Here is a 24,737-nt window from a genome sequence, read left to right as displayed (position 1 = left end):
ACCTTAGAGACTAACCAATTTATTTGAGCATGAGCTTTCGTGAGCTACAGCTCACTTCATCGGATGCATACCGTGGAAACTGCAGCAGACTTTATATATACACAGAGAATATGAAACAATACCTCCTCCCACCCCACTGTCCTGCTGGTAATAGCTTATCTAAAGTGAGCATCAGGTTAGGCCATTTCCAGCACAAATCCAGGTTTTCTCACCCTCCACCCCCCCACACAAATTCACTCTCCTGCTGGTGATAGCCCATCCAAAGTGACAACTCTTAACACAATGTGCATGATAATGAAGTTAGGCCATTTCCTGCACAAATCCAGGTTCTCTCCACTCCCTCACCCCCCTCCAAAAACCCACCCCCATACACACACAGACTCACTCTCCTGCTGGTAATAGCTCATCCAAACTGACCACTCTCCAAGTTTAAAACCAAGTTAAACCAGAACATCTGGGGGGGGGGGGGTAGGAAAAAACAAGAGGAAATAGGCTACCTTGCATAATAACTTAGCCACTCCCAGTCTCTATTTAAGCCTAAATTAATAGTATCCAATTTGCAAATGAATTCCAATTCAGCAGTTTCTCGCTGGAGTCTGGATTTGAAGTTTCTTTGTTTTAAGATAGCGACCTTCATGTCTGTGATTGCGTGACCAGAGAGATTGAAGTGTTCTCCGACTGGTTTATGAATGTTATAATTCTTGACATCTGATTTGTGTCCATTTATTCTTTTATGTAGAGACTGTCCAGTTTGACCAATGTACATGGCAGAGGGGCATTGCTGGCACATGATGGCATAAATCACATTGGTGGATGTGCAGGTGAACGAGCCTCTGATAGTGTGGCTGATGTTATTAGGCCCTGTGATGGTGTCCCCTGAATAGATATGTGGGCACAATTGGCAACGGGCTTTGTTGCAAGGATAAGTTCCTGGGTTAGTGGTTCTGTTGTGTGGTATGTGGTTGTTGGTGAGTATTTGCTTCAGGTTGCGGGGCTGTCTGTAGGCAAGGACTGGCCTGTCTCCCAAGATTTGTGAGAGTGTTGGGTCATCCTTTAGGATAGGTTGTAGATCCTTAATAATGCGTTGGAGGGGTTTTAGTTGGGGGCTGAAGGTGACGGCTAGTGGAGTTCTGTTATTTTCTTTGTTAGGCCTGTCCTGTAGTAGGTAACTTCTGGGAACTCTTCTGGCTCTATCAATCTGTTTCTTTACTTCCGCAGGTGGGTATTGTAGTTGTAAGAAAGTCTGCTGCAGTTTCCACGGTATGCATCTGATGAAGTGAGCTGTAGCTCACGAAAGCTCATGCTCAAATAAATTGGTTAGTCTCTAAGGTGCCACAAGTCCTCCTTTTCTTTTTGCGAATACAGACTAACACGGCTGTTACTCTGAAACCACAAATACAGAGTTTGTTTTTAAAAGTCATATGATACATATATTACATAATCAGCAAAAACCCAAATTTAGGTGAATAAATTTAACAATACAGTTTAGATATCAGAATCCAAATACTCGGGTATATCACTCATGAAGAGTTGTACAGAGAGTTGGTTGTGGAAAGCAAAATATATAAATGAGTGGAGATTGTCCCTCAGTAATTGAGAATTAGGTAGGTTGTCCATTTAGAAAATACAATCTATCAGGGAAATATTTCAGTTACTTTCCTTACTGCGCTTCTCATCAGCACTCCAGCTCATCCCTCCTGGTATTGCCAAAGTCCGGTGATGTGTTTTATGTAGATGGCCCTCAACCACCTGATGGTGTCTGACACCATGAGTTGCTGCATCAGCCGACTGTAGTGTTGACTGATTCCACATTCTCTCAATGCTCGCTTGTAATGGGGTCCCATGCGCCCAAGGCTCCAACAATCAGCCTGTGTGTCTGAACCTGGTAACCCCTATCTCTCAAGGTGTCAGCCAGAGGGGAATATTTCTCCACCTTTCAAGCTTGGGCATCATGGAAGGCTGGGGTTTCGTTCTTGAAGGGCACTGTGACGTCCACCATCATCATCTTCTTCCAGTCCTCGTTGGTGATGATGATGTCCGGTCGCAGTTGGATGTCAGTTCCTGGGATAATGGAGTTCAGGGCAAACTTCCCTACAGGTGGCGGGATGGCTCTGACCAGGCAAACTTGGGTGGCGTTGTGTCGCAGCTGCCAGGCTCTAGAATGGGGCTTGCAGCTACATGGGACGTGGGGTAGTGTCTCATTGGCATAGCCGCACTTCCTACATTGCTTGTTCTGATTCCTGTGACATCTTAGACTTCTTCCAGGAGCTGGGGGCATGGCAGAATTGTTTGCATTTGTTGAAAAGTGCAATTAATACCAGGCCAGGTCTTATTTTTTCAAGATGTTATAGTGAATGCCATCTTTTCCTGGGGCTGTGTTGATCCAATGATCCAGTTGTATAATACAGTTTATTTGCCTCATCTATTTCGTAGCCAGAGTATTTGGTCAGTTAGAAGCCAGAGCTTGAGCATGTGATGTTTCTGCATTCGGAGCAGAGATGGGGTGTCGGCAACAGACTGGCAGAGTTCGACTCTTCCAGTGTGAGATGTCCTTTGCAGGGGACTTGATGCAACTTACATTTCTTCTGCGTCTCAAAGGCAGGTCACAGAAGGCACACCGGAAAGTGGTCCACTTGCTATGGATTTTCTTGAGGTGTCTGCTGAGACCACTAAGATACTGGAATCCTCGGACCAGACAGCAGAAGGGGCAGAGGAGGATGTCCATAGCAAGAGAATATCGGAGGTAGATACAATTCTTCTCCTTTTCTTCTCCCTCTGTTGGATGGGCTTCAGTTGTATCAGTGGACTCAAAAGATGGTTCTTCTTGATCCGGGAGAGTAGTTTGAAGAGGTTTGGCTAGGCAGGCATCTAGTGAGGTGTTGAGGTCCTGCTGGGTGGTTTCTGAGGAGCGGCTGGTCTCTGAGGAGAGGCTGGTCCTACCAGCTGAGGTACCTTCTTGTACAGCAGGACAACCACCAGAATCAGGATCCTGGGCAGTAGGAAGTTCTCCTTGTAGCATCCTTCTCCTGAAGAGAGGGCGAGCTGATGTTTGTCCTTGCTCTGATGTCCTAGAAGGTCGTCCTTGAGGTGCAAGATCTCTTGAAGCAACATCTCCATGCATTTTCTTCAAGGAAGCGCTGCTTGTCCCATTGATGCTGATCATCTGCAATGGCCTGGAAGCCCTGAGGGTCTACTTAGAGGCTGTTTCCCGATGGGTGTTCCATGAAGCAGCAGTGGTCCTAGCAGCAGTTGAAGATTTCTGTGGAATCTGTGAGGGTGTGATCATCTTCTTGGTCTGTCCTGGTGCCTCCAAAGCAGCATGAAGATCTTGCTTTGAAGGAGCAGCAGTAGAATCCATCTTCAAAATCTTCTACAGGATAGCAGGTCAAATCTCCTAGAAGATGTAGTTTCTTCCTCAGTAATTAAACTGATAAGAACAGATTTAAAACTTTTATTAAAGCTAATATTAAAAAAATATATCATACATAAGTTGAGAAAAGTATGTCTGTACATCTGGGTATTAGAGCGTCTTCTAAGAGGCAGTTCTCCCATGGGCGTTCCATGGAGCAGCAGTGGTCCAAGCAGAAGTTGAAGGTTTCTGTGGAATCGGCAAGGGTGCGATCATATCCTTGGTCTGTCCTGGAGTCTCTGAAGCAACACAAAGATTTTCTTTTGAAGCAGTAACAGTAGAATCCATCTTCAAAGCAGTAGTCTTTTTCAGGAAAGCAAGACGAGTGTTCTAGAAGGTGTAGTTTCTGCCTCAGAACAGATAAGATTAAACTGAGAAGAACAGAGACTAAACTTGATCTTAGCCACATAGGCTGAGAAGCCTATGTGGGACTATTTGAGCAGTAAAATACTATTCAACGTGATTTAGATGGGCAGATTCTGGCTCAAAATGAAAAGCACTGGTTGATTGGTTTGGTTTATGTGTGTGTGTGTGGGTGTGTGGGTGTGTGTGTGCGTAAGCAGGGTCTGAATGAACTAGCCCTGAGAGCTAGTTCAGGATGGGGAGGGATTTCAGGAGCAAACTGTATTTTCATGAACACACCTACTCTGTGTAGGGTCTCGCAGACAGGAGTTGTGTAGCTCCAAGTGATCAGCTTTGGCTGGTGTTGGGTTATAAAGACAAAGGAACCCTAAGATAAGTCTCTGAAGAAGGGACCTTCTGAGGAACTGACAATAGTCCGTAACTGCATAAAAAAAAAGGAGTGGGGACAAGATTTTATCCTTCACCTAGGAACAAGCTGACAGCATGCTTGTCTCATGAAAAAGGAAAGCGTCTGGAAAGTGCTGATGAGCAATACTTTAGACATGAGAGTATCTTGTTAATTAAGTCTAGGTTCTAGAATGTGTGTTATGATTTTATTTTATATGTAACCATTTGTTTCCAGTACTTTTATGGGCTATCAGTCAAGTCTCTATATTTTGTTAAATAGACTTTTACTTGTTTAAACTATCAATCTATCTAAGTGCTGTGTGTTAAGTGCAGCAGTGATCTGAGGTGTAACTGGTAAACTTTGGGCACAGCTAATCTGTGAATACTGCAAGGGACCAGTGGACCAGGGGCTCAGAACTCCAGGGTGACACTTGGAGCACTTGGGGGTTGGAGCATGTCTATTGCTAACCTGCTGAGAGAAAGCAGGGCCTGCATAAGCCTAGAAGGAAGTGCTTGTGTTGTTTGTGACTGGTGGAGTTCGGGAGCTGGTCCATGGCAGACACAGACAAGGCTTCCTCCAGGTGATAGTGAGATGTGTCAGAATCCGGGGTATTCCCAGGAAGCCTCATAGTAGTTATACTGATGCTTATTTATAGTGGTATAGCTATTCCTACCCAAGAAATGAAATAAGCTATTTGAGTATGAGGCACCTTTATACCAGCATAACTGTGTTCCCACTAGGGGATGTACAGGTATAACTATTTTGGTTAAAAGTCACACCCTTCACTGAAGTAGTTATACTGGTATGAAACCCATGTGTAGAGAAGGCTTGAGTGTGGGTTGCAAATTCAGGCCCATTTTTCCTAAATACTGCTTTACAGTATTTTAATGAGAAAGCTGGTTTCTGACTGGCTGGAATTATTTTCAACATGAATCAGTAAATAAGGGTCAAACATCCAGTAATCTGATTGGCTGGCAGAGGCTCCATTTTACATAAGAAAATTTTTCTGAAGGAAAAAAACAGCTAATGTCGTTTCCACCTACTTTAGTAGGGCTTGTTATGTTTTCCTACACATAAAGAGTGATCAGATCCCTTCAGATTGAATGAATGAGTGAGAGAAAGAAATTCAACAAAAAAAGAACAAATGTCAAGTCTCCATGATAGTGCACAGTTTGGGTGCCTCGTGTGTAACACATATTTCAACTGTCTCAAAAAATGGCAGCGGCCTTTGGAGGCAGCAAAATCTCAAAAGTTTAGAAGCGCAGAATGCAGAAAGCAAAATCATTACAGTTACTTAGCTACACACAACATGGGTCTTCTTGCTGGTACTCTTTTTTTTTTTCGTTTTCTTCCCTGTTGAAATGATTAAAATGGTTAAAGAACAGTGAAACATGCTGATAGTGAAACACACAAAGATTAGAAAGCAATTTTGGAGTTCACATGTGCTCAGATTGATTATGCAGTAACCTGATGGTATCAACCTTTTCATTTTCCAAGCGAGGGAAAAAAAACTCTTTAATATAACTGCTGGCAGATTGTCCTTTTCCAGATGCAGCCTTGTCTAAACAACAGAACAAATGCCAGAAGCTGGAGCACCATGTTTTCCCCCATTTCCTACACTGCACACACTGCTTCTTCTGTTAGCCAGCTGCATTAACCATAACACTAATGCATTTGTGACCTTCATCCTAAAAGATTCCAATGTGTTGTGCAATTTTGGGGCCCCATGCTTCCCTCCATAGAATCATAGAATCATAGAATATCAGGGTTGGTTTCTGCACCACAAAGGGGAACAGGAGTGGGGTGGGGAGAGGGGATTCAAGAAAGAATAAGAAGGCCTCAGAACTCATAGAGGAGTTCTATGGGAATACCCTATCCCTCCCCAGGGCCCCGAAACCTCCATTCTGCAGAGTTGGGACTCCATGGGGCTGGGAAGGGCCAGAGCGTTTGTTCTGCACAACTATGTCTCCTTCAGCCATCGAAATAAATCCCAGGGCGAATGCATGTGGTAGTAAACTCTGGTTAAACCAGCATTAATTCCTCTCCATGGCTTCTGAGGAACAAAGTGTAGGCACACAAGGGGCTAGCGAGGGAGCCACGGTGCCAGGAGGAGGCCAGGAAGCTTTGTGTGGAGGGGCTGACCCGCTAATCTAATCTCTCCCTTGGTTCTTACATGACCCCCTCCCTCTGGTAGCTGAATGCCATTCAAGTATTTAAAAACAGAAACAATAACCTTTATCTGAAGCCTGGCTCAGTGTCAGCTGGGATGGAGCATAATTTCTCCATGAAGGTTACAGCTTCTTAGGATTTCCAAGCATTGGTCTGTGCACTCTGGTGCCACCCCCCCCCCAAAGAATCTCCAAGCCCTTTGAAGGGAGGAAGCCAAGAAATCTCAGTGAGGTGATTCTCATGGAATTTCCTGCTTACTTTGCCCCTTCTACAGTTCCCCCAGCCCATACAAGAACAAGTAGAGTCACATATAGAGCAAGTCTTCCTTCACCACTAAAGCACAGCCACCAGCATTGTAGAACACAGCAGATATTTAAAGGCCTGATCCAGTGCCCACTGGAGTCTTTAGAAAGCTCCCATTGGCTGCAATGGACATTTACCCCCCCGTCTCATTAAAGCAATGAGAGCATGTAGGTAACAACTGTACAGTTACATAACTCTAACACAACAGAAACCAGTCTGCTACTCTCTGAAGCCTGCAACTCACTGTCTGTCCTTGCAGTCCAGGGCCCTGCTTTCCAAAATGGAGGGCACCCTCCTTTGATCTCCACAGCTGTACCCAATATCTTTACAGAACAGCTGCTCCACACGGGCATTGGGTCAAGCCCTAAGTGTGAACAATACCCCTTTGCAACAGTTTGAGACAGGAAATATCCCATTGCAATAAGGTGTATTGAAATGATCCAATTGTATAATACAGTTTATTTGCCTCATCTGTTTCGTGAAAAAATCTGTTCTTTGACCCAAACAGGTCCAGATGCCAAGTTTTTATATACATAATATCTGTTTGGGAGGATTTATATATATATATATATATATATATATATATATATATATATATATATAAACTTGGCATCTGGACCTGTTTGGGTCAAAGAACAGATTTTTTCACGAAACAGATGAGGCAAATAAACTGTATTATACAATTGGATCATTTCAATACACCTTATATATATATTAAATCCAGGTTTACTGATTTCTTTAGTTGTCTTGCTGGCAGATTCTGTTGCTGGAGTTTCAGCTGGATTGCAGCTGTGGAAAAGAATGTGAGACAGCATTGGGAGACTCTCAGCTGAAAAGTTATCTTGCCCTTCTAGGAACTGGGTTCTCTTCGCCTTACCTTCGATTATAAAGAATTTGTTTCCTTCCATACAATGTATGTGCAGAAATTATTTTATGTAGTTTTGTCCCTTGAGATGCATTATTTTATGTAGTTTTGTCCCTTGTTCCAGGCTTCCCTTTGGTTAAAGAAAAACGAGTTCCCTCCAGGAAAACATACAGCAAAGGATCTGGTTTAAATTACTTTGCAAGCCCTATTGAAAGTGGGCCCTGAGTAATGAAACATGAGATCAGCCTCCTGAGGAAAAACAAGAAATCCTCACCCTTTGTTCCCAATTTGGGAACATCCAGCACGTTGCTATCTTGGGTTGGAGTTTGTGAAATGTATTTAGAGCCAGCACAAATCTGCTAACTACACAGAGCGAGGTCCTGCATCTTGCTGGAGACCACACAAACCTAAGAATGGTTCTGATTCAATGCAGAAAAGAAAAGAAAAGAAAAGAAAAGAAAAGAAAAGAAAAGAAAAGAAAAGAAAAGAAAAGAAAAGAAAAGAAAAGAAAGAACAGGCTGTTCCCAAACCATTTCAGAGCTTTTGCATTTGCTGTGTGCTCACCAGGTTTTCACTTGTTATAGAATCAGGATTAAAATCCAGTCTCTCCACTCTGAATTTTTTTTAAAATAGTTTTTAACCTTGTGTTGACATAAATATTTTCCTTGAGAACAGGATTTGTACTGGGTCAGTTGACAGGAGCTTTGCTAGTCTGAAATAGTCCTCATCACATCCAAAGCAAAAGCCTGTAAAACAGGATCTGCTTTTTATAGAAAGAGCCTCAGTGATGTAGATCATTTAAACATTTGAATAATTAAAAATCGTCTGTGTCCTATCAAGAAAATAGCTCAAGAAAAACATGGCACTGAATACCTACTTTTTATGAATGCGGTTCCATCTCCTCCTTGCATTTTGTAACAAACCTGTGGACACCCATTTTGGGAACTTTATGGTTAATATTATACTACACATTATGGCCACAGCAATGGCAAGATTCTTTTTCTCCAAAACTTTAAAAGACACCTTCTTTTGATACTCTCCATTAGCTGCGAGTAGTACAGGGATCGGGACATACTGAGTACTTCTGATTCCATCCGCTAAAGAATAATGAAATACGTACATATTAGTCAGGTCAATACACCATAAAACTCCTTGCTTCATCATGGTTTAAGTCCATCTCTCAAACATTCAGATTCTAATAATTCCCCCGGGTGCCAATTTAGCTCCCAGCCATCTCATCCTATCATCGACAAGAAGAGCAAAAGGAGATCTAGATAAATCGATGCAAATATTCACCAAGAAATCTACCCTATGCCGTTTTTTCCTCTGAGAACGTAGATGTCTTTTGAAGCATGGATACTTGACAACAAGCTATCCTGTCATGAAGAAATAATGGGCCAGGTTCACCAATATGCTCTGGCTGCTTTTTGCAGGATCAGACCCACACAACTCCAAATCGAAGAGGTTTTTGAGTGGCAGTCTAATCCCATCTGATTACAAAAGGCTTTTTAATGGTGCTGTTTTTTTCCTATAAGTGTTTCAGGCCCTCTTCCTTGAGTAACTAGCTGTAATACTGGGACAGTTGATCTGAGGCATTCGATCTAACAGCCCTCTGATTGGCGGCAGGGGTAGCATCTGAGCAGCTCAGTGATGGGCCCTGGAATTCACTTCTCATCTTGAGTCGCATGAGCCTGGACTAGATGGTTTCCAGGACACAGCATCAGACTTGCACTTTGGAGGCAAGATGGTCTTGTGATTAAAGCAGCGGACAGGGACTCAGGTGGGGTGGGTTCGGATCTTGGCTTTGCGTCAGAGTTAACTCCAGGATCAATACCTTAGATTGTACACTCTTAGGGCAGGGACTGCCTGTTACGATGTGCTTGTACAGCATCAAGCTCAACAGATCTTTGTTGGGACATCAAGGGCACGTCTGCACGGTCTACGGCAGCAAACTTCCTAGCCCCGAGGCACAGACTTGGGTTTGCAAGGCGCGTGATAGCGCTCGAAAAGTAGCCGTGCAGACAGTGCTTTGTCGTTGTGGCTCAGGCTCTGAACCCCTCCCCCCCCGCCTCCAAGACTACGGAGCACACTCACTTCAACTTCAAAGTGCTGTCTACACAGCTACTTTTCAGAGTGCTGGGTGTTCGCCCTTCTAGCCCAAGTCTGCCAGTCCAGGCTGGCGGGGCTTGCTGCTGTGGGCTGCGTACACACACCCTTAGGCGCTATGGTAACTCTAACCTTTTTGCCGAGACTTTCTCTGAGGGAGAAGAGTGAGTAGGGCTTGGGGAGGCCAAGCTGGGTGCCATAATGGAGACGTGTATTTATAATTAGGAAGGTGTTACTCTGTTGAAAGCCTGCTTTAAATGTAGCAGCTGTCTTCGGATTTGTAAATTTTTCTGGTTCTGCTGGGAATGTGTCTAGTTTAGATACTTGATGCTGGAAATGCATTTACCTAAAAAGATGAAAGAAATACATAATATCTGTTTGGGAGGATTTAAAAAACGAAGTTGGAAGCAGCATTTTGGTACAGTTTGGCTGGAGAACGGCTGGCTAGCTGAACAGCTGCTTTCGCTGGAGTTCTGAAACAGAAGCCACACCTGGGGATTGTAAGTTTTGCTGCTGCACAATCTGTCTGTGTTCGAAGTTCTCACATGAACAATGTGCACGCTGGGAAGCAGCATGATTCAGCGGATAGGGGACTAATTATAAATCAAGAGATTTGGCTTCCAGTCCTGTCTCTGCCACTGACTTACTGTGATACCTTGGGCAAGCCTCTGTGCTTCTGTATCCTCCCGTACCTTTAGTCTATTTTGTTGTAAAAGTCTTTGGGGCAGGGACTGTCTATGTGTTTGTACAGCACCTCGCACAAGGAGGCCCTGATCTCAAATGGGTACTATAGGCACAACTTACTGTAAGACAAATTAATAATAATAATATACATGAAAAAAGACAAGGAAAGAGGGCTCTTGACTTTTTGTCAACTCAGCTCTCTCACTGAATAAAGAATTAACCCATTCCAGAAGTCTAATCTCTTCTTGACTGCTTAGATGGCAGGACAATATGAATAAAACATGCTATTCACTACTTTTAAAAGTATTTACATAAAATATATTGCTATATTTTACTGCATTTTCATGTTATGCAAGCCCACCTTTATGTGGTAAGATTTACAGCAGGCCAAGATTTATTGACCTAGTTCAGCATGGAAATGGCTGCTAAGATTGACTTGTCAGCAGTTTTTAATTTAATTGCTCTTTGATCCTTCAGCCTTGAAGATATTTGCATTTTCAGCTTAGCATCTCTTGGCAACACTTAGCAGCAGCAGCTGAGACCCAGAGCCCTACAACCTGTTAATTGCTCCATTTCTAGATGTGTCCTGGTGTTGAATTACAATAAAGTTTCAACCTCTCTCTTCCCCTATAAGTATGCTTTCTAGTGGGAATAATACTGCTATTGGTTTTCATTCCCTAATCTTTTAATCCTAGTTGGATCACAGTAAATATAGAGTCTCAAAGGGACATTTTTTCAACCGGAAACCAAAAATGGTTACATCCTTGTGGCCAAACTGCCTGTTCCTTGCCCAAACAAGTGCACAGGAGAGATAGATCCTCACAGTGGGGGAATGAAACCTATGGCTGCTAAACATGGTTGTGAGGCAATGGCTTGTCCCCTTAATATAAAATAGGTCTTTATTTAAGATGGCTTATTTTAATGGTCTTTAGTAGGGGATGGAGGACGGGGGGGAAATCACATACCACATCCTTCTCTGTTCACAAAAGCAGCATTGATCAACAGGTGTTTCTCAGGGCAAAACTGGCTACTTGGATAATAGACAGGACCATTAAGGAAAAGCAGAGTGAGAAAAGAGAATCAAAAGCTCCAGGAATGAGAGAACAGCTCTGGTTCATGAATGACACCTTGAGAAATTCTATGAAATACCACAGGTAGGAAGCTTTAACTTATAGATCTGGGGCTTAGAAAGAAATTGCACATGAACACTGACCGGAGCAGCAGCAAAGCAGTGCTCTTACACGGGGTGGCATAACTGTTGCTAAAAGATTAATACAGAAATAAAAATGATGACTTTCTATAGCACCTTCCATCTGAACACTGCCATGGACAATTGCCCACTTGAATTCTCATCTGAAGGCTTGGGACAATAAGAATGGGTCTGGTGCCAGGAGGAAAAACGTGACTGTCCTTTGACAAAATGGACTGAAACCTCCGAACTGGCATGTGCAGGAAACCCAGTACTGGCCAGCCTAGAGGCACATGCACTGCTGAGGTCAGGGTTACGGAGGACACCACTCCATGAATCAGGCAGATCAGAAGGATGAGGTACTAACCAGGGAGATGCTTGGCATCTTTCTGGAGTCTCTGGATCTCTCGGAGTAATCCCTGGATCCAGATGTAGCTGCAGAGTTGGTAGCCAAACTGGTTAGGCAGGAGGAATCCTCTGCATAGAACTTTGCAGTGTAACATGTACTAATGGAGGTTCATTTTACAGGCTGGCGGGCAGGGAGAAGAGTTTTCCCTGTTTCCTGGTTCTTATGAATGTCAGCATCAGCATTTGTAAAAGGGCAGATATAGCCTCACGTGTGGACAGAAACATCCTTCCCTCCCCTGACCTCTACCATTATCCTTCTCTCCACCTCCTAAGCAAAGTGCAGACTGCTGAGCCCCCCAAGCCACCTAGTTCACTTCCTCTGTCATACCCCAACGTCAGAATCATCCTCAGTAATCCCTCCCCCTGCTTTGGCTATATGGGCCGCTGTTCCCAGTCACAGTGTACATACCTGCTCTCTGCATGTACAGTGGCTGTCTGAATCATACCACGTATACGGATTCAAAATGGCTGACAAGTGAGAGGGAAAACAAGTGATACAACAAAGTCTGTGGTGATGCCAAGAACAGAAGCCAAGAGTCTTGACTCCCAGTCCTGGACTCAAAGCTCAGGAAAGCGCAGACCCAAACCTGCTTTTTGGAAGACTCCTTTTTCTTTGACCTGGCACATTATGACCAACGTAAAACAAATCCCATTCATATTTTCCCTGTGTCCACTGCATTCATATTACAGGAAGTGTGGGTGACAATGGTGCATAAGATGATGTCCCACAATCTTGTTCTTTTGCTAGGTTTTTCGTTCTCACAGCTCCTGGGTCTTAAAGCACCTAGCAGTTGTTGGCACCTGAACAGCGTCCATTTCCCCCAATCATGTGCAACAGCACCAGCATCATAGTTTGTCTAAATAGAAACTTTTCAGGACTGTGGGCATAACAGTATCAGAAGCATAAAAAGGTCAGAAAAGAGATGTGGCATATGTAAGCTTTTTAATTCAACCCATACAAATCAAACAGAGGCCAGGAGGAAAAATAGGAGAAAAAAGAAGCTGGAATTTCGAGGCAACCTGCTGCCTTCAGATTTGGCTGAAGACTATGGCAATTTCTGGAGCTGGATTTGACTCTGCCTCTACCAGTGTTTCAGTAATCATTGTGAGTACATATGCCCTGATTTCTTACTGGTTCCTATTTTGCCAGGTTCAGAAGCTACAGTTAAATTTGCAAAAAGGTTTCCATGATAATCTCCTGTTCTTAGCTATACATAACTTCATGAAACGTTTTTTTGGGGGGGATGAAACATCCTGTGATTTGTCCGTGGCTGAAGGCTTCTCTTGAATTTTTTGAGTGAAAAATACACACTGTCGCCATTAAATATTTGTAACCGCTCTTTTTTGCTCAAAAAGAGTTAGACTTAGCTAAAGTTTCAAACTTGAAAATTTGCTTCTAAATATCCTTAATGAGGCCTTTTGCTAGGTTTTGTAATAAGCGAAGGTTAACAACAAAACACAAGATAAAAGACGGTATAAGCAATTGATGTTTTGCTGAACATGCTCAGTAAAAGCCTCTGGTAAGATTTCTTTTCTGACACCCATATTGCTGCCTGCCAGCCTGATAGGTACAGTAGCTGCTGCAGCAACAATTTGCATGAGGCTCATCGTACAATTTCCCATTGCAGTACGCACAGGAAAACCCTTCCAAACAACAACGACTTCCTTAAAGTGACACCATCAACTTGAAATCTAGTCAGTTAGGAGGGAGAAGAAGTTTCAGGTATTATGTCTGCTCCTGTGTTTCCCTGCCAATTTTTGTAGCTTCACAAACGACTTTTATGAATAAAGAGTTTCACGGTTTTCTCTTTATAAACAGGCAATTCCCTTTGTTTTTGCCAGTCTTTCGCATTGCAATCGGTGAGAAAAATATTTAAAATAGGAGGAAAATGTTGTTGTGAAACCATAAAAATTGGTAGATGGATATAGGGAGCATAACTTCTGTGACATAAACAGCATCCAGTACCTTGTCAGTGCTTAAATAAATAGTAAATAATATTCAGTTGATAAAAAGTAATACCTTTTTTTCCTCTTTAGGAAGGTACGGTCATGCCAGCGTAAACGGATGCACTTTTCTGAGAAGTGAGACACATAGTAACCTTCTCCAGCCAAATGAAGACTGCAGCAGTGAAGGGTATTCACAATTCTATTTACTGCAGTGAAGTGAGAACTTCTGAGCCTAGTTGTGATCATTCACAGTCGGACCCTAACCATTCTCTTTTTCTTCAGTTTTCTTTTAACAAGAAGATATTAAATGCAAACATTGTTAAGGCAACGTTACTGTTATACAGTGGTTTTTTTTTAAATCAAGAAATGCAAAAATTAAGGCTGCTATAGCAACATCAATTTAAGCACATTGTACACGTATATGTGATGGTCTACACTTAGCAACATACACACATATATAACAAAAATATATTAACCAAGAACAATAGGAATAAAAATTAATTGTATATTATGCTGTTAAAAACCTTAAAGCATGAGAGGCAAATCATCCTGGTGCAAATAATCACGTATTGAAAAAATCAATGGATATTTTTCTGTGAGTAAGGTGAGCAAGTTTTGGTCCTTATTATATTAATAAATAACCTATGCACGTGCAATTTGTTTAACTTAATGTTGTTGCAGAAACCCATTCTTAAAGGGGCAAACCCTGAGGTCTTACTCTTTATACAGTCATTCAGACGAACATCCACTGCAGGCAAAATTTTGTCCCGATTATTAATTATTTTTGTTATTTTTTGCATTCAATTGATAAGCATGTGTTTAACTCTAAAGGAGTTAGGGGCATATTTCATTCTGTTCTAGAAAGATTAGCACATGAACTGCCTGTGGTAGGTGCTTCTATTTCCTATGCTTGAAAATTCATCTGTGACAAGCTGATGCTGGCCACATTTTTGCCTTTGATCAATGTGGTGTAAAGTGTGCAAATCACATCTGTGGGGTGAGGAAGGTGAATTCTTCTTCCCTGCTTGAAACCCAGGCGATTGATGTGCACTTCTAAAGATATATTTGTCCAATGCTGTGTAGCCAATATTTGCAGCCTGCTGCTGAACATGGAAAAAAAGAATCCCAGAAAAAACAAAGCTATATTACCTAAGGCAAATATCTTGTGCATCTAACCAGTATCATTTAAAATTAAAAATGGAAAATCACCATTAAGAACTGTTTTCATGATCAAGTGATATTCTGAGCTGAAGAAATAGTTATAAAACCATATAAAAAGTGAATGAAACCAGCACATTCTCTGTTGTAGATTTGGGATCCGATTCTCTCCTACTTTACACCTGGTGTCGTCACTTACACCTATGCAAAGTGTAGACACTACCATATCTGAATTCTCCATTCCCTTATGCTGGTGGTAGCGTTTTCACTCCCTCTTTGAACAGGTATAAGTGATGACGGCAGGGCGGGGGATGCAGAGAGTGGGAGGGGTAGTAATCAGGCCCCATGGAATTGCCTTGTAAAATTGATATGAGGTGAATAAGTCTGTACACAGTTCAATGAGAGGTGGAAGAATCAGTTGATGAAAAACCTTCCTGCCTCCCTGATCATACACATTAAGTATGCATATTCAAAATAAATTCCTTGCTAGCAATTAATATTTTTCATGTTCTTTTCTTCACCACCGGCCATGTGCTGCTCCTCTCCTTAGGCCAAATTCTGGTTAAGCGCATGCTAGAAAAACTTTGGCCAGCAGTTGTATGATGGAGAAGTTGATGGTCCGTATTTTGGCCCTTCCAGGAGAGCACCCACTCTGCTGACTTTCCACAACAGGAGCCATGTAGTGACACTACAGGGACTAACGTAGAGGTAAGTGGGTATCTTCCACAGGGTTATGCGTGTATGCTCCCTTATCTGGTCATGGTATCTAGGGACAGTGCCCCACAGATATTAATCCTACTTTTAGTGGGAAGAGATTGTAAAAGGGGGCTACACATTTAGTTAGTATGGGCTTGAATATAAGTGCAAATTAACTCTCCCATTTGTTGGGTTCATTATGGCCTATTTCCAGGCAGCCACCAGAATTTGGCTCCTCATGTAAGTAGAAGCTGTGGTTGTAGTGAAAAGGGGAACAGAAATAGTGTACTCATTTTCCAGCAATGATGGTGGAAGAACTTGGCCTTCCCATTGGCCTCAAGGCAGCTTTACCTTGCTCTGTGACCCCTGAAGTGGACTTCTGATCATCTTTTCTGTGTCACAGTGAATTTGACATTTTGTACCACAGATGTTCTTACTTTTATAATTGCTTTATGCTTTGGATTTTGATAACTGGAGGTTTTTCCAAGGGTACCTTTTAAAAAATTTAGCTCTGTGTCATTAGTGCCAGTCTCATGGCTGAGAACAGTTGTATGGCTTGAATCTTAAGACATAATATACAGTATATCATCCTCTTGGGATCCAATTTTGCAGCCCTTACTCCACAGAGTAGAATTTACTCATGCATGTAGTCTCATTGAATTCAGTAGGACTCGTCACATAAGCACCAAGCGGTACAGAATCGGTGAGCGCTAAGGAGTTTCATTCTCATTATCAAGAGAACAATATATTCCTATGAGCCCAGTCTTGCAACTCCTTATCTATAAAAAGAAAAGGAGTACTTGTGGCACCTTAGAGACTAACCAATTTATTTGAGCATAAGCTTTCGTGAGCTACAGCTCGCTTCATCGGATGCTGTAGCTCACGAAAGCTTATGCTCAAATAAATTGGTTAGTCTCTAAGGTGCCACAAGTACTCCTTTTCTTTTTGCGAATACAGACTAACACGGCTGTTACTCTGAAACCTGTCCTTATCTATAGGAGCTTCACTTGTCTTCAGTAAGTCTTCATACGAGTAAGAATTACTACTTTGAGTAACTATTGTCAGGATTAGGTCCTATGTGTGTAAATCCATTTTTATGGTGGTACCTCTAGTTTTCTGCTGTAGGATAAATTGATAAGATTCTAGGGCCAAGATGACCACTATGTAAGTAGGCCAACCAGCTCACACGAAAGGGTGATCTTAACTGATTATCATGGGTTATAAAACAGCATGTGGCTTTGTGACTATACATAATTCCATAATGAGGAGATAATCTTTCTCCATAAGTGTTGCATTAATATCAGGATTTATATCAATTTGGTTCCTTGGTTCCATTTGTCAGTTTCCCATCAGATCAGTCATGAGCCTTTTTCTGGTTTGAAACAGTTTACTTGAAGACTCTGAGAACTGAAACACGACATGCTGCCGTATTACCTTTTCATCCCTCTCGAGTTCCCAGTTTGTTCTGTAACTGTAAAGAGCAAGGCAAAGATTCTTGCAAATCTTGTACAATTTTTTTAATTGTGGCACTAACAGATGAATATTTTACAATATATAATATACAGTCATATTAAGTACAGATGGCTAAACAGTTCTTCTCTTTTTTAACATTAGCAACATTACACAGCTATGTTTTTAAATTCCAGCTCTGACCTCCCCCACACAAATATTTCCATTCTGGGCTGCGTATAGTGCTAAAATGATTCTTAAAAAAATTAAAATATACGAACTCTCACTTCCTCAGATTCATTACAATATAGTAAATATGAAGAAATGTTGACTGATCTGTCCTTCTTAAGTTATCATTTCAATTTAATGAAATATTTTTAAAATATATGTCAACTACCAAAGTAGTTAATATTTGTAAAATAAGCTGCTATAAATAATTGTGAGACAATGCTACAGCCCGGATGAATTAGAAACAAGGGGCCAGATTATGTGAAATTTACACCAGCTCAGGATCTGACCTATAGACTTGGTCCAGCTCTGACGTATGTGAGCGGACACACCTCCATTTCAGAGGGCAGGAATGAGTCCTAGATCCTGAAAGATTAAGCAGTGTTTTGAAACGTTACAACAGAGACTGTGAAGGCTTTAAGTAAGTAAAGGTCCCTTTTATTTCACATCTCACAACACTTTCACAGTGTCATGAATGGGTTCAGTATATCTCATGTTCACTGTTGATTACCTGCTTAGTGAGAATTCTAGAGATATAAAACTCACCTAAGTATATAACATAACAGCATATGGCAATTTAGGCATTTCAGAATCTGCCATAACTTTTTTCTTGTGATTAATATTGATGGATCTTTATTCTACTTGCTTTTTTCCTTATTGGTTCTAGTTATTTTGTCCAAATCAAAGAGTAAGAAACCAGTAAATTGTCTGAAACATTTGCATATTTTAAATAACTTAAGACTGAATGAATGTTATTGTTCACACAGATAGCAAAAATCTTAATTTTCCCCGTATACACAATTAAGTGTTAATGCAGGATCACACAGTGTTTATATTTTTATTAACCTGCCAACAATAGTTTACTGGCAATCTTAAATATTTAGAGGCAAAACACAGGGTCCTTGGCACGGAAACTGTGCAGCAAAGCATCATATTTTCCCCTTATGCAGGTACATTCAATTGCAACTTATTTTGGCCTGTAGACAGGAGAATAAACTAAACTTCTTGATGTTCTTTGCCACTTCAGTCCTTGAATCATGATTATGTGTGTGTGTGAAGTTAGATTTTCCAATTACCTGTTCTTTAGACCTGATTCAAACTAGGAGAGGGACCTATAATAAAAGAAAAGCACATGATCATTCAATATGTTGTTAACCCTTCAACTGCTGACATTACGAGCCAAACATTCTCTTGTGGGGTCATTTTATTGTTATTTTTATATCACCAGTCTTTATTAGAGAATAATTTGCACTGTAGCTCACGAAAGCTTATGCTCAAATAGATTTGTTAATCTCTAAGGTGCCACAAGTACTCCTTTTCTTTTTGCGGATACGGACTAACACGGCTGCTACTCTGAAATCAGTGAATTTAGTGTCTTTTCCTCCTTGCAGACTGTCTATGGACAGACAGATCAAAATTTCTCTCTATTATGTGATTGGTCATATAAATTACCTGGTGGTTTGTTTTTGTAGGCGTGTTCCCTGGTGAGAGGAGGGGGAAACCCAAAGGCCCGGATTCAGGAAAGCACTTAAACACATACTTAACTTCACCCCCATTCATGAAAACACCTAAACATGTGCTTAATTTAAGCTTAACTTTAAGCACATGCTTAAGTGCACATGCTTAAGTGTCCTTCCAAAATAGGGATGCTTTCCTGAGTCAAGGCCAGAATGAGGAGAAGAACTTGAAAAGCCACTGGGCTTTGACTCACTCAGGAGGAGAGAGGATTTTAGGATCACATGAAAGATTAGCAAATTTTTGATCATTTTAAACCTTTTCCTTTCTTGACCATAAAGGCCATGGCAGAAGCATGGTTCCTTGAAAAATTAGGCTGATTAGTCTGCATGATTTATTAGCTAGAAGAGGAGCTGAAATTTATTTTTGTCTCTTCACATTCACACAAAGTAACAGTGTGCAAGTGAATGCTTCTAAGTATGAAGGGGATGGTCTGATCACTGTCTGGCTCATTTAACCACCTGTGTACCAGAGCTCGGCCAAATGCTTTTGAGGGAAACTTCTGCCCCACTTCTGTGCTAAAGAGCCAGCACACTATTAAGAATTTAATTTGTCCCATTTGATAAAACTCCACTCTCCAGATATGCAATTCACCCCCGCCCCCCCAACACTAGCTAATATAAAATGCATGGGTGTAACTCCCACTAAAACAATGTGATTTGTGTAGATGTTAGAATAAAATTTGCCCAGTGGTAGTTGCAACTGTGTAACTGAAAGGAGAATCGGGTCCATCCTATATTTCCATTTTATAGGGCAGACATTGGCTGCAATTGTTCCTGCAGCTAGATGTATAACTGGTCATTCGCATATGGAATAACTGTGATTCCTTGCATAATGATGGTAAATCCATGTGGAAATTACACATATATACAGATGCAGAGGTTTACATAATTTCAGAAATCTGACCCATATATTCTCATACTATTTCTGAGATAAAAGGAAATGAAAGTAAACATAAAGGAAATGAATACAGCCAAACTGATATAAAAGCCACTTGATACAATGTTTTCAATATATTATATCACTATTGAAACTAAGGGCTAAATGGATGCAGCTCCATTAGTAGAGTTTTGTCCCTTAATATCACCAGAGAATTTGGGCCTAGACAGGCAGTAAATCTTTTATTCTTCCCTATATCATCTCATTCATCCTCTTGCCTTAGTGCTCTGTCTAATACTATCCAGGCACCACTGCTTTCGGTGAAAGCCAGGAATTAAAATAGCTCATGTGCTCTTGTCCACAGTCTGTTAGTAGCGAAGAACCCAGGACATTGAAACCCACTGCAGCCAAAGCAAAGGGAGACCAGATAAGGGCTCCTGTTGATGATTAATTGCCCCTAGGCTATGGTAACCCATAAAACCCCCTTACATACTCACATATACTATCTAATATAGTGACCATGCACTTCTCACAGCAACATACCTGCAGCTGGATACATGATAGGCCTTATCTATGGCTTGCCTCAGACCTTGGAAGTGTGAACACAACTCCATGTTCCTGGATAGGCCACTATTTCATTAATACTGAAACTAACGACCTTCTCTTTATGTTCCTGGTCCCCACCCCTTTCAAGTGATAGGCACATGCCTCCACTTCTTGCTGGGATGGGATCCTGTGATCCAACCACTCTTAAAATGGGTCTTTGTGTTACATCCCCCTGGCTGCCAACTATGATATAGAGCAGGCCCAACAAACCTGGCCCCTGAAAGTTTTTCTCTTTGAGAGTCTGTGGACAGTAACAATATGCAGTGACACAAATGCCACTTCAAAACAAAGTATGATTTATTTGCCAAGAGGTGCAGAGCATTCAGATAAATGGATTAAAAACAACAACATGTCTTGCCTACAACTGGCATTCCCCTCAAGCCCCAAGGTATTCAAGACAGCCTTAGTGCCCCTCTTCTCTTCAGGACCAAGTTCTAGCTTACTTATGACAGACTCCCGACGGTCAGTCAGTCTGTATCAACCTGCAGCAGCTGATAATTTCCCCTCTCTCTTTCCATAGGGCAGTTCTTTTAGATGATCAGTGTCTTTTGATCTGTAGGAACTCAGCCCTGGCAAACAGCCGTGTAACCCAGGTTGCCTCTTCACAGCTATTAATTTGGCCATTGTTTGAGTGTTTGTTGGGATGTTCCTTATCTGGGCCATTGTGTTGCCTTTCCTGCCTGGTTCCTGAGACAGCTCCATCTGGTGTAACATCATGGCAAGTAATCCATCACAAATTAAAATACAAATGCATGCACGTTATTCATAAAAATAATAGAGATATTTCCTGGTTCTCCCAACTATGCACTAACCAAATTACTTCAGCATCAGAAACTCTTGGTTCCAGAAAACTTCAAGAGGACAATGGAAGAGAAATCCAAACAACTGAAAGACTACTTGTTGACAATCTGTAACCGACAGCGAATAGAAAACATTGACAAAGGAGTTCGAAAATGAGCCCTGCCCTCATGCCTTCCACACATGCCACTGTGGTTCTCTGATGAATGACGCAAAATGAAGCAAAACAGATGTTTGTAGTGCCTGAGGCACAAAATCCGCTCACAGCCGCTGTCCATGAACAACTCAAGGCTCACCAGCAAGGCTCATGCTGCAGCCATAAAGGAAGCAAAACATGACTCTCCCTCAAACATACAATCAGCCAAATAATGGCCAACAGAACTATTCCATGCTATGAACCTGCTAATCAACCCAGAGTGCCTATCTCCATGCAATGTAGAGATATATAAACACAAAAGCCTAAATCCTATCCATTCTGAATAGTTCTCATCTTGCTTTGCAAATAACGTCAACCAAATTAGAATGGGTTTCACTGAGACAGGGATACCACCTAGGAAACATCTCCCATCCCATCTGCCTTAATGGAATTTTAACCATTCTCCCAAATAGAAGCCCTGGACACTTCAAAGAAGCTCCAGCCCACCTGCTATAAATCTGAACCCCCTACTCCTCATACAAGTCTAGTGACGAACACCTGGCCCCACCATGATAACTGGGATTATCAATGTCTCCTTCAAAGTCAGCAAGCCACCAGGTGCCCTAAACGATACAGTATCAGCAAACAGAATCCTGAAGAAATCTACACTTCGTGCTATCCAACTACTGACCACTTTCCAGCCCTTCCTTTTTCTGGAGGACATTGAAAGGGTGGTGGCATCCCACCTTCGGCAGTACTCATCCTCAGCTTACATCCTGGGTGCCTCACCTTCTAGATCCAGAGGAGGGCACAACAGAAGACAATCTGGCTAATGTTGATGTATAACCTTCTGGCACTGGACTGAAAACAAACCTCTCTGCTAATACTGTTAGATCTCTCTCTGACCTCTGACATCATCATTCATACAGTGCTAACGATACGTGTGTCAGAAGCTGTAGGGGCAAATGCAGCAGCATTCAGTTGGACGCACTCACTTCTAGTAGACAAAACTAAGAGAGCTGTGATGCAGAGCCCTGCAAGGCTCACTATTCCTTTCTCCGCCACTTTAATTTGTACAGGGGACTGTCTGGAGAAATTATGAGGTGCCCCAGATTCATCTACCACCAATATGCAGAGAACATGTGTCCCGCTCCACCAATGCAGCCTCTGCTTAGGTTTCCTAATGCCAGAAAGAGATGAGCATCTGGCTCTAGCTTAACCCAGGAAAGGCAGGAGTAATATTTATAAAAACCAGGGGAACACTATGAGGAATTTATCAGTACTCTAATGTTGCCAATGATCAAGGGCACTGGGTGTCAGATTGTCAAACTGATGTGGAGCTCTGGGGCCACACAGGACTTATCATTATTCTCAGTCATGAAGACTGTCACAGCAGTGAGGAATGTCTTATTTCCATCTTTGATTGGACAAGGAATTGCTCCTTTTTTATCTTGGCAAAAGCCATAGGGGAGGTCCTCTTTGGTCTCCTCCATGTTAGAACTACAGGAAACTCATTCTACCCTCAGAATGCAACCACCAGGACAAAGATGAAATTGCCATAGTACTTAGCTACATGCCTTCTAAACAACAAGGGCCAACATGAATTTATCGCGTCTGCCTTCATGGACTCCACTGGCTCTCTATTCACTTCAGAACAGGTTTCAAAGTCCTGATCCTGATCTATAAAGCTTTAGTGGATGGGGGCCTGACTATTTCTGAGACCACCACAGACCTTGCACCCCGCAAGACAGCTAACCTCCACAGGGATAATGTAGCTGGAGGGATCTATGTTTAGACTATCAGACATGTTGGGAAGAGCTGGGATTCAGAAGCAGGACCATGGCTGTGGAAGTCCCTGCTGGAAGAGTTTAGACTGCTCCCAATCCTGATTGCATCAATGTGTAAAACTCACTGTTGCTAGAAAGCATTTCTTCAGGAATAGCATGGATAAATAAACAAACAATAATACATAAAATATACTTGAAGATCTAAATCAACAGTTTTCTGTAACCTGGTGGAATGTAGAGAGAAAGCACCATTTGTTCTGAAGTCTTTTGCTTCTTTATAACATTGTTAGATGGTTTGCACCAAAGTGATAGGTGCCTTATACATACCCAAGAGAGCATATTATATGTAATTTTACACATGCAAAATAACTGCACAAATTGATTTATTTTAGCATGCTGAAGTTGGACCCTTAGACTTTCCCTGAAACACTATTTGTTTGTGTAATGAGTAATAACTCTATAAGAGTTGTACTTTATAAGAAATTAGATGTTTTATAGCTATAGTATCAATTGGTTGAGAATATTTGTTCAGTTTGTTTTATAAAGGGCAAATGGACAAGGCTAAATCATATTTATGTGTTTATGGTTTGCATCAGTGGACTCACAAGGTGGGAAAACCCCATCTGTGCTTGCAAATACCCAAAAATCCATGGGCTAAAGTCCATTCTCAGTTACTGAGTGAATTCTGGAATAAAGCCACTGAAGCCAATGGGCCTGAATCTGTTCTCACCATCATTTGTGTAAATCAGGAGTAACTCAGTTTGACAGTAGAATCTGGCTCAAAGAGTTTAATAAAGTGACTCCAAAATACACCAGTGTAAGTCAGAGCAATATTTAGCCCATTGGGAGTTGCATCCATACAACTAAAAACAGAATGAAACCCACAGGTCCAGAAACTGATCTCAAATGAACTTTGTACTGGTATAATTCTATTGACTTCAGAGGAGTTATTCCTGACTCACACCAGAGTATGAAAGTCTGGAAATCACCATGTGCGCTGTGTGGCATTCCTGTGTTATATACTGGGTGGTTCAGTTTCATTTTCTTCACAAGGTTTATGTAGAACCACAATTTAGGAGAGATATGGAATGTATTAGTAGAAATCGGCATACCAATAAAGAGACACTGCCAAGAATATTAGGCCTCACAATTTGATCCACAGTCAGCCTTAAGGGTGGCTGACTGAGCGAAAGCACTAGGCCCCAAAACCTATGATATGCTATTGGAATTAAAGGTGAACATTTATCCCAAAATTGATTAGGAGCAAGTTTTTTGGAAAGGGCTAGAGGAAAGGTAGATGGGCCTAATTCTGGCTAACCTAGGTCCCGTTTGTTCAGAGGTCAACTGGAATTATAATTAATTTGTCAGACTATAATGGAAGAGGTCATCCAAATTCTGTGATTTTTTCACATTAACGCTCTTAACACTCCTCTTCAAAAGAAAACTATGTATGCACATTTTATTCTTATAAGAAGAAAACCACACGTGAGGCGATGTGCTCTAATAGCTGTCCAAAGACTTGAGATGCAGCACGAATCTTTCCACTGCAGTTAAAGAAAACATGGTACGTATCTCTTTAAGTTGGCAAAACGGAAAAAAAAAAAACCCACATAGCTAGCACAACCTGCAAACTGCTCCCAGGGCAGCAATTGTT

At 41.7% G+C, this 24,737-nt stretch overlaps 1 pseudogene; it reads right to left on the bottom strand.

Annotated features, from left to right (window-relative positions):
* Window positions 1–3,661: 3,661 nt before the first annotated feature.
* Window positions 3,662–3,833, bottom strand: LOC144261696 (U2 spliceosomal RNA; annotated as a pseudogene).
* Between the last annotated feature and the right edge of the window lie 20,904 nt (window positions 3,834–24,737).

The sequence above is a fragment of the Eretmochelys imbricata genome, chromosome 2 (assembly GCF_965152235.1).
Source record: "Eretmochelys imbricata isolate rEreImb1 chromosome 2, rEreImb1.hap1, whole genome shotgun sequence".
In the NCBI taxonomy this organism is placed as follows: Eukaryota; Metazoa; Chordata; order Testudines; family Cheloniidae; genus Eretmochelys; species Eretmochelys imbricata.
Note: the sequence above shows the minus strand (reverse complement) of the source record. Positions and strands in the feature narration are given on the sequence as shown.